Genomic DNA, 11,250 nt, shown 5'->3' with positions numbered 1-11,250 from the left:
ACTCATTTTCAAAGGACCAGCTTGGTACATGTATTTGTTACAATCATACATGTTCGTTAATGTAGGAGGAATAGGGCATATGCTGTAAAGAGCCTTATATGATTTGTTTACATTTTTCTTTTGTTTCCATATTATCCAACAATACCGTCAAACAACACATATACACGTAATCAGTGTGTTTTGATCTTTTAGAGTTGTGAACACTGCTCACTTTCTGTACCTCCCATTTTATTAGATCTCTAACTATAATCAATTAAAGCTAAGCCCTGCTTAAGTTACAATTCATCTCAAATTATCCGCCTTTTGCTTATAAAATCCATTAAACTTGCTCGATTCATTATATATATATAGGCCGTTATGAGGGAAAAAAGCAACATACGTAGATACATGTAAAAGTGGTCATAGATACATGTAAAAGTGGTCAAAGGTGTACATGTACGGCACTATAACGTTTTTGAAAACTTCACATGCAACCTGCTCTTATCACGGCCTTGCTCGTAAACATATTGTGTTTTATTTCGTCGGTCCTGATCGCCATGCAGTCAAGGTAGAAGTTAGCTGGCGCACGGGGAAGCGTGCCGAGGGGAGTGAAGGAACTTCGATGTTATAGAAAGACGAAGCTAAAGATACCCCAAGAAGGTGATGCGTTGTAAAATCCATGGTGCATCCGTAAAATCCGCGGCGCGACCAAACCAGTACATTCCCAAAACAGTGCCACTTTTAATGACAGAATCATCGAAATCTTTCCAAAAGATTCTTAAATTGATATTTATAATAAAATGCTCAAGGCCCTGCTTGATACAAGTTTCTAGTTACATGTATGCGCACTAGCACTGATAATTACAAAAGACCCCACATTACATTTTAAAGTTTTACGCCGTATTCACATCTTAAATCATAAAAAAAATTTAAATAAAATAAAATTGAAGTAAATTTTATCTTCTTCAGACCTACAGAAAAACACTTAAATTACAAGTTTCTGCACGTAGGCTAATCGACACATTTTCTGTCCATTCAATGGCAAACGTTGCACGTTTTTTTTCTTTTAAATCAGTACTGACAGGCGCTTGACGATGGTTTACTTATTTAGCAAATAATTGTGTTAGTATCTTTTGTATTTACAGGCTTAGAATTACTATATTAAAGGCAAGTTGCCGCCAAAATATCCTTTACTCTACATGATAGAACAGTAATTCTGATTGGTTGGAATTCCCAGTGAAATTTCAATCCGTGGTATAAAAGGAAAAATTGTGCCTAGACAGTGTGCCATGTCATACAGAGTATGAGTTGGTAAAGTAGTCGCCAGGGGAAGTAAATGAGAGAAACGAACTCATAGATTCTCGTATCTGAATACTCTTGAGGGAAGTCAACTAGCTCGGACTGGTGAACTACCAGCTTTTGTGCCATACAAGCCAAGAAGAGATATGTACTTAGATGCCAAAGAACATCCACTCAGTCTGAAGGTCGCAGACTCCGAGAAGATACCAGATGATTTTCATACATAAAACAGCCCTTTTAAGGGCTACCTAATATATTTCAAAAAGATTCTTAAATTGAAAAAAAAGAAAGAAAATGGCATAAAAAGGGTCCCCCTACTGTAGTTTTGTCCCTTCAAATCTATAAACTACATGTACCATACATGTAAGACCTCCGAATTGATGAGAAAAAAAAACCGAAAGCCATTTTATCAGTCAATGGAAGTAGTTCAATTCGAACTTAATATACTTGTAACTTTTCTTCATGTATAAAGTTCATGTACATCTACAAGGTAGAAATTTGAGCCCGATGCATGAATTTTTATGTGTCGATATGCACAGGCACATAATGTAACACTGACCAAATTGTGTATTATGCTTTTACTACACGACTCATTTTCAAAGGACGAGCTTGGTACATGCATTTGTTACAATCATACATGTTCGTTAATGTAGGAGGAATAGGGCATATGCTGTAAAGAGCCTTATATGATTTGTTTACATTTTTCTTTTGTTTCCATATTATCCAACAATACCGTCAAACAACACATATACACGTAATCAGTGTGTTTTGATCTTTTAGAGTTGTGAACACTGCTCACTTTCTGTACCTCCCATTTTATTAGATCTCTAACTATAATCAATTAAAGCTAAGCCATGCTCAAGTTACAATGTATCTCAAATTATCCGCCTTTTGCTTATAAAATCCATTAAACTTGCTCGATTCATTATATATATATAGGCCGTTATGAAGGGAAAAAAGCAACATACGTAGATACATGTAAAAGTGGTCAAAGGTGTACATGTACGGCACTATAACGTTTTTGAAAACTTCACATGCAACCTGCTCTTATCACGGCCTTGCTCGTAAACATATTGTGTTTTATTTCGTCGGTCCTGATCGCCATGCAGTCAAGGTAGAAGTTAGCTGGCGCACGGGGAAGCGTGCCGAGGGGAGTGAAGGAACTTCGATGTAATAGAAAGACGAAGCTAAAGATACCCCAAGAAGGTGATGCGTTGTAAAATCCATGGTGCATCCGTAAAATCCGCGGCGCGACCAAACCAGTACATTCCCAAAACAGCGCCACTTTTAATGACAGAATCATCGAAATCTTTCCAAAAGATTCTTAAATTGATATTTATAATAAAATGCTCAAGGCCCTGCTTGATACAAGTTTCTAGTTACATGTATGCGCACTAGCACTGATAATTACAAAAGACCCCACATTACATTTTAAAGTTTTACGCCGTATTCACATCTTAAATCATAAAAAAAAATTTAAATAAAATAAAATTGAAGTAAATTTTATCTTCTTCAGACCTACAGAAAAACACTTAAATTACAAGTTTCTGCACGTAGGCTAATCGACACATTTTCTGTCCATTCAATGGCAAACGTTGCACGTTTTTTTTTCTTTTAAATCAGTACTGACAGCCGCTTGACGATGGTTTACTTATTTAGCAAATAATTGTGTTAGTATCTTTTGTATTTACAGGCTTAGAATTACTATATTAAAGGCAAGTTGCCGCCAAAATATCCTTTACTCTACATGATAGAACAGTAATTCTGATTGGTTGGAATTCCCAGTGAAATTTCAATCCGTGGTATAAAAGGAAAAATTGTGCCTAGACAGTGTGCCATGTCATACAGAGTATGAATTGGTTAAGTAGTCTCCAGGGGAAGAAAATGAGAGAAACGAACTCATAGATTCTCGTATCTGAATACTCTTGAGGGAAGTCAACTAGCTCGGACTGGTGAACTACCAGCTTTTGTGCCATACAAGCCAAGAAGAGATATGTATTTAGATGCCAAAGAACATCCACTCAGTCTGAAGGTCGCAGACTCCAAGAAGATACCAGATGATTTTCATACATAAAACAGCCCTTTTAAGGGCTACCTAATATATTTCAAAAAGATTCTTAAATTGAAAAAAAAAGAAAGAAAATGGCATAAAAAGGGTCCCCCTACTGTAGTTTTGTCCCTTCAAACCTATAAACTACATGTACCATACATGTAAGACCTCCGAATTGATGAGAAAAAAAACCGAAAGCCATTTTATCAGTCAATGGAAGTAGTTCAATTCGAACTTAATATACTTGTAACTTTTCTTCATGTATATAGTTCATGTACATGTACAAGGTAGAAATTTGAGCCCGATGCATGAATTTTTATGTGTCGATATGCACAGGCACATAATGTAACACTGACCAAATTGTGTATTATGCTTTTACTACACGACTCATTTTCAAAGGACGAGCTTGGTACATGCATTTGTTACAATCATACATGTTCGTTAATGTAGGAGGAATAGGGCATATGCTGTAAAGAGCATTATATGATTTGTTTACATTTTTCTTTTGTTTCCATATTATCCAACAATACCGTCAAACAACACATATACACGTAATCAGTGTGTTTTGATCTTTTAGAGTTGTGAACACTGCTCACTTTCTGTACCTCCCATTTTATTAGATCTCTAACTATAATCAATTAAAGCTAAGCCCTGCTCAAGTTACAATGTATCTCAAATTATCCGCCTTTTGCTTATAAAATCCATTAAACTTGCTCGATTCATTATATATATATAGGCCGTTATGAGGGAAAAAAGCAACATACGTAGATACATGTAAAAGTGGTCATAGATACATGTAAAAGTGGTCAAAGGTGTACATGTACGGCACTATAACGTTTTTGAAAACTTCACCTGCAACCTGCTTTTATCACGGCCTAGCTCGTAAATATATTGTGTTTTATTTCGTCGGTCCTGATCGCCATGCAGTCAAGGTAGAAGTTAGCTGGCGCACGGGGAAGCGTGCCGAGGGGAGTGAAGGAACTTCGATGTTATGGAAAGACAAAGCTAAAGATACCCCAAGAAGGTGATGCGTTGTAAAATCCATGGTGCATCCGTAAAATCCGCGGCGCGACCAAACCAGTACATTCCCAAAACAGCGCCACTTTTAATGACAGAATCATCGAAATCTTTCCAAAAGATTCTTAAATTGATATTTATAATAAAATGCTCAAGGCCCTGCTTGAAACAAGTTTCTAGTTACATGTATGCGCACTAGCACTGATAATTACAAAAGACCCCACATTACATTTTAAAGTTTTACGCCGTATTCACATCTTAAATCATAAAAAAAAATTTAAATAAAATAAAATTGAAGTAAATTTTATCTTCTTCAGACCTACAGAAAAACACTTATATTACAAGTTTCTGCACGTAGGCTAATCGACACATTTTCTGTCCATTCAATGGCAAACGTTGCACGTTTTTTTCTTTTAAATCAGTACTGACAGCCGCTTGACGATGGTTTACTTATTTAGCAAATAATTGTGTTAGTATCGTTTGTATTTACAGGCTTAGAATTACTATATTAAAGGCAAGTTGCCGCCAAAATATCCTTTACTCTACATGATATAACAGTAATTCTGATTGGTTGGAATTCCCAGTGAAATTTCAATCCGTGGTATAAAAGAAAAAACTGTGCCTAGACAGTGTGCCATGTCATACAGAGTATGAATTGGTTAAGTAGTCGCCAGGGGAAGTAAATGAAAGAAACGAACTCATAGATTCTCGTATCTGAATACTCTTGAGGGAAGTCAACTAGCTCGGACTGGTGAACTACCAGCTTTTGTGCCATACAAGCCAAGAAGAGATATGTACTTAGATGCCAAAGAACATCCACTCAGTCTGAAGGTCGCAGACTCCGAGAAGATACCAGATGATTTTCATACATAAAACAGCCCTTTTAAAGGCTACCTAATATATTTCAAAAAGATTCTTAAATTGAAAAAAAAAGAAAGAAAATGGCATAAAAAGGGTCCCCCTACTGTAGTTTTGTCCCTTCAAACCTATAAACTACATGTACCATACATGTAAGACCTCCGAATTGATGAGAAAAAAAAACCGAAAGCCATTTTATCAGTCAATGGAAGTAGTTCAATTCGAACTTAATATACTTGTAACTTTTCTTCATGTATATAGTTCATGTACATGTACAAGGTAGAAATTTGAGCCCGATGCATGAATTTTTATGTGTCGATATGCACAGGCACATAATGTAACACTGACCAAATTGTGTATTATGCTTTTACTACACGACTCATTTTCAAAGGACGAGCTTGGTACATGCATTTGTTACAATCATACATGTTCGTTAATGTAGGAGGAATAGGGCATATGCTGTAAAGAGCATTATATGATTTGTTTACATTTTTCTTTTGTTTCCATATTATCCAACAATACCGTCAAACAACACATATACACGTAATCAGTGTGTTTTGATCTTTTAGAGTTGTGAACACTGCTCACTTTCTGTACCTCCCATTTTATTAGATCTCTAACTATAATCAATTAAAGCTAAGCCCTGCTCAAGTTACAATGTATCTCAAATTATCCGCCTTTTGCTTATAAAATCCATTAAACTTGCTCGATTCATTATATATATATAGGCCGTTATGAGGGAAAAAAGCAACATACGTAGATACATGTAAAAGTGGTCATAGATACATGTAAAAGTGGTCAAAGGTGTACATGTACGGCACTATAACGTTTTTGAAAACTTCACCTGCAACCTGCTTTTATCACGGCCTAGCTCGTAAATATATTGTGTTTTATTTCGTCGGTCCTGATCGCCATGCAGTCAAGGTAGAAGTTAGCTGGCGCACGGGGAAGCGTGCCGAGGGGAGTGAAGGAACTTCGATGTTATGGAAAGACAAAGCTAAAAATACCCCAAGAAGGTGATGCGTTGTAAAATCCATGGTGCATCCGTAAAATCCGCGGCGCGACCAAACCAGTACATTCCCAAAACAGCGCCACTTTTAATGACAGAATCATCGAAATCTTTCCAAAAGATTCTTAAATTGATATTTATAATAAAATGCTCAAGGCCCTGCTTGATACAAGTTTCTAGTTACATGTATGCGCACTAGCACTGATAATTACAAAAGACCCCACATTACATTTTAAAGTTTTACGCCGTATTCACATCTTAAATCATAAAAAAAATTTAAATAAAATAAAATTGAAGTAAATTTTATCTTCTTCAGACCTACAGAAAAACACTTAAATTACAAGTTTCTGCACGTAGGCTAATCGACACATTTTCTGTCCACTCAATGGCAAACGTTGCACGTTTTTTTCTTTTAAATCAGTACTGACAGGCGCTTGACGATGGTTTACTTATTTAGCAAATAATTGTGTTAGTATCTTTTGTATTTACAGGCTTAGAATTACTATATTAAAGGCAAGTTGCCGCCAAAATATCCTTTACTCTACATGATAGAACAGTAATTCTGATTGGTTGGAATTCCCAGTGAAATTTCAATCCGTGGTATAAAAGGAAAAACTGTGCCTAGACAGTGTGCCATGTCATACAGAGTATGAATTGGTTAAGTAGTCTCCAGGGGAAGAAAATGAGAGAAACGAACTCATAGATTCTCGTATCTGAATACTCTTGAGGGAAGTCAACTAGCTCGGACTGGTGAACTACCAGCTTTTGTGCCATACAAGCCAAGAAGAGATATGTACTTAGATGCCAAAGAACATCCACTCAGTCTGAAGGTCGCAGACTCCGAGAAGATACCAGATGATTTTCATACATAAAACAGCCCTTTTAAGGGCTACCTAATATATTTCAAAAAGATTCTTAAATTGAAAAAAAAAGAAAGAAAATGGCATAAAAAGGGTCCCCCTACTGTAGTTTTGTCCCTTCAAACCTATAAACTACATGTACCATACATGTAAGACCTCCGAATTGATGAGAAAAAAAACCCGAAAGCCATTTTATCAGTCAATGGAAGTAGTTCAATTCGAACTTAATATACTTGTAACTTTTCTTCATGTATAAAGTTCATGTACATGTACAAGGTAGAAATTTGAGCCCGATGCATGAATTTTTATGTGTCGATATGCACAGGCACATAATGTAACACTGACCAAATTGTGTATTATGCTTTTACTACACGACTCATTTTCAAAGGACGAGCTTGGTACATGCATTTGTTACAATCATACATGTTCGTTAATGTAGGAGGAATAGGGCATATGCTGTAAAGAGCATTATATGATTTGTTTACATTTTTCTTTTGTTTCCATATTATCCAACAATACCGTCAAACAACACATATACACGTAATCAGTGTGTTTTGATCTTTTAGAGTTGTGAACACTGCTCACTTTCTGTACCTCCCATTTTATTAGATCTCTAACTATAATCAATTAAAGCTAAGCCCTGCTCAAGTTACAATGTATCTCAAATTATCCGCCTTTTGCCTATAAAATCCATTAAACTTGCTCGATTCATTATATATATATAGGCCGTTATGAGGGAAAAAAGCAACATACGTAGATACATGTAAAAGTGGTCATAGATACATGTAAAAGTGGTCAAAGGTGTACATGTACGGCACTATAACGTTTTTGAAAACTTCACATGCAACCTGCTCTTATCACGGCCTTGCTCGTAAACATATTGTGTTTTATTTCGTCGGTCCTGATCGCCATGCAGTCAAGGTAGAAGTTAGCTGGCGCACGGGGAAGCGTGCCGAGGGGAGTGAAGGAACTTCGATGTTATAGAAAGACGAAGCTAAAAATACCCCAAGAAGGTGATGCGTTGTAAAATCCATGGTGCATCCGTAAAATCCGCGGCGCGACCAAACCAGTACATTCCCAAAACAGCGCCACTTTTAATGACAGAATCATCGAAATCTTTCCAAAAGATTCTTAAATTGATATTTATAATAAAATGCTCAAGGCCCTGCTTGATACAAGTTTCTAGTTACATGTATGCGCACTAGCACTGATAATTACAAAAGACCCCACATTACATTTTAAAGTTTTACGCCGTATTCACATCTTAAATCATAAAAAAAAATTTAAATAAAATAAAATTCAGACCTACAGAAAAACACTTATATTACAAGTTTCTGCACGTAGGCTAATCGACACATTTTCTGTCCATTCAATGGCAAACGTTGCACGTTTTTTTTTTCTTTTAAATCAGTACTGACAGCCGCTTGACGATGGTTTACTTATTTAGCAAATAATTGTGTTAGTATCTTTTGTATTTACAGGCTTAGAATTACTATATTAAAGGCAAGTTGCCGCCAAAATATCCTTTACTCTACATGATAGAACAGTAATTCTGATTGGTTGAAATTCCCAGTGAAATTTCAATCCGTGGTATAAAAGGAAAAATTGTGCCTAGACAGTGTGCCATGTCATACAGAGTATGAATTGGTAAAGTAGTCTCCAGGGGAAGTAAATGAGAGAAACGAACTCATAGATTCTCGTATCTGAATACTCTTGAGGGAAGTCAACTAGCTCGGACTGGTGAACTACCAGCTTTTGTGCCATACAAGCCAAGAAGAGATATGTACTTAGATGCCAAAGAACATCCACTCAGTCTGAAGGTCGCAGACTCCGAGAAGATACCAGATGATTTTCATACATAAAACAGCCCTTTTAAGGGCTACCTAATATATTTCAAAAAGATTCTTAAATTAAAAAAAAAGAAAGAAAATGGCATAAAAAGGGTCCCCCTACTGTAGTTTTGTCCCTTCAAACCTATAAACTACACGTACCATACATGTAAGACCTCCGAATTGATGAGAAAAAAAACCGAAAGCCATTTTATCAGTCAATGGAAGTAGTTCAATTCGAACTTAATATACTTGTAACTTTTCTTCATGTATAAAGTTCATGTACATGTACAAGGTAGAAATTTGAGCCCGATGCATGAATTTTTATGTGTCGATATGCACAGGCACATAATGTAACACTGACCAAATTGTGTATTATGCTTTTACTACACGACTCATTTTCAAAGGACGAGCTTGGTACATGCATTTGTTACAATCATACATGTTCGTTAATGTAGGAGGAATAGGGCATATGCTGTAAAGAGCCTTATATGATTTGTTTACATTTTTCTTTTGTTTCCATATTATCCAACAATACCGTCAAACAACACATATACACGTAATCAGTGTGTTTTGATCTTTTAGAGTTGTGAACACTGCTCACTTTCTGTACCTCCCATTTTATTAGATCTCTAACTATAATCAATTAAAGCTAAGCCCTGCTCAAGTTACAATGTATCTCAAATTATCCGCCTTTTGCCTATAAAATCCATTAAACTTGCTCGATTCATTATATATATATAGGCCGTTATGAGGGAAAAAAGCAACATACGTAGATACATGTAAAAGTGGTCATAGATACATGTAAAAGTGGTCAAAGGTGTACATGTACGGCACTATAACGTTTTTGAAAACTTCACATGCAACCTGCTCTTATCACGGCCTTGCTCGTAAACATATTGTGTTTTATTTCGTCGGTCCTGATCGCCATGCAGTCAAGGTAGAAGTTAGCTGGCGCACGGGGAAGCGTGCCGAGGGGAGTGAAGGAACTTCGATGTTATAGAAAGACGAAGCTAAAAATACCCCAAGAAGGTGATGCGTTGTAAAATCCATGGTGCATCCGTAAAATCCGCGGCGCGACCAAACCAGTACATTCCCAAAACAGCGCCACTTTTAATGACAGAATCATCGAAATCTTTCCAAAAGATTCTTAAATTGATATTTATAATAAAATGCTCAAGGCCCTGCTTGATACAAGTTTCTAGTTACATGTATGCGCACTAGCACTGATAATTACAAAAGACCCCACATTACATTTTAAAGTTTTACGCCGTATTCACATCTTAAATCATAAAAAAAAATTTAAATAAAATAAAATTCAGACCTACAGAAAAACACTTATATTACAAGTTTCTGCACGTAGGCTAATCGACACATTTTCTGTCCATTCAATGGCAAACGTTGCACGTTTTTTTTTTCTTTTAAATCAGTACTGACAGCCGCTTGACGATGGTTTACTTATTTAGCAAATAATTGTGTTAGTATCTTTTGTATTTACAGGCTTAGAATTACTATATTAAAGGCAAGTTGCCGCCAAAATATCCTTTACTCTACATGATAGAACAGTAATTCTGATTGGTTGAAATTCCCAGTGAAATTTCAATCCGTGGTATAAAAGGAAAAATTGTGCCTAGACAGTGTGCCATGTCATACAGAGTATGAATTGGTAAAGTAGTCTCCAGGGGAAGTAAATGAGAGAAACGAACTCATAGATTCTCGTATCTGAATACTCTTGAGGGAAGTCAACTAGCTCGGACTGGTGAACTACCAGCTTTTGTGCCATACAAGCCAAGAAGAGATATGTACTTAGATGCCAAAGAACATCCACTCAGTCTGAAGGTCGCAGACTCCGAGAAGATACCAGATGATTTTCATACATAAAACAGCCCTTTTAAGGGCTACCTAATATATTTCAAAAAGATTCTTAAATTAAAAAAAAAGAAAGAAAATGGCATAAAAAGGGTCCCCCTACTGTAGTTTTGTCCCTTCAAACCTATAAACTACACGTACCATACATGTAAGACCTCCGAATTGATGAGAAAAAAAACCGAAAGCCATTTTATCAGTCAATGGAAGTAGTTCAATTCGAACTTAATATACTTGTAACTTTTCTTCATGTATAAAGTTCATGTACATGTACAAGGTAGAAATTTGAGCCCGATGCATGAATTTTTATGTGTCGATATGCACAGGCACATAATGTAACACTGACCAAATTGTGTATTATGCTTTTACTACACGACTCATTTTCAAAGGACGAGCTTGGTACATGCATTTGTTACAATCATACATGTTCGTTAATGTAGGAGGAATAGGGCATATGCTGTAAAGAGCCTTATATGATTTGTT

This window comes from Perna viridis, chromosome 10 (genome assembly GCF_037379345.1).
Source record: "Perna viridis isolate PV_CMFRI_1.1 ecotype Kerala chromosome 10, ASM3737934v1, whole genome shotgun sequence".
Classification (NCBI taxonomy): Eukaryota; Metazoa; Mollusca; class Bivalvia; order Mytilida; family Mytilidae; genus Perna; species Perna viridis.
Note: the sequence above shows the minus strand (reverse complement) of the source record.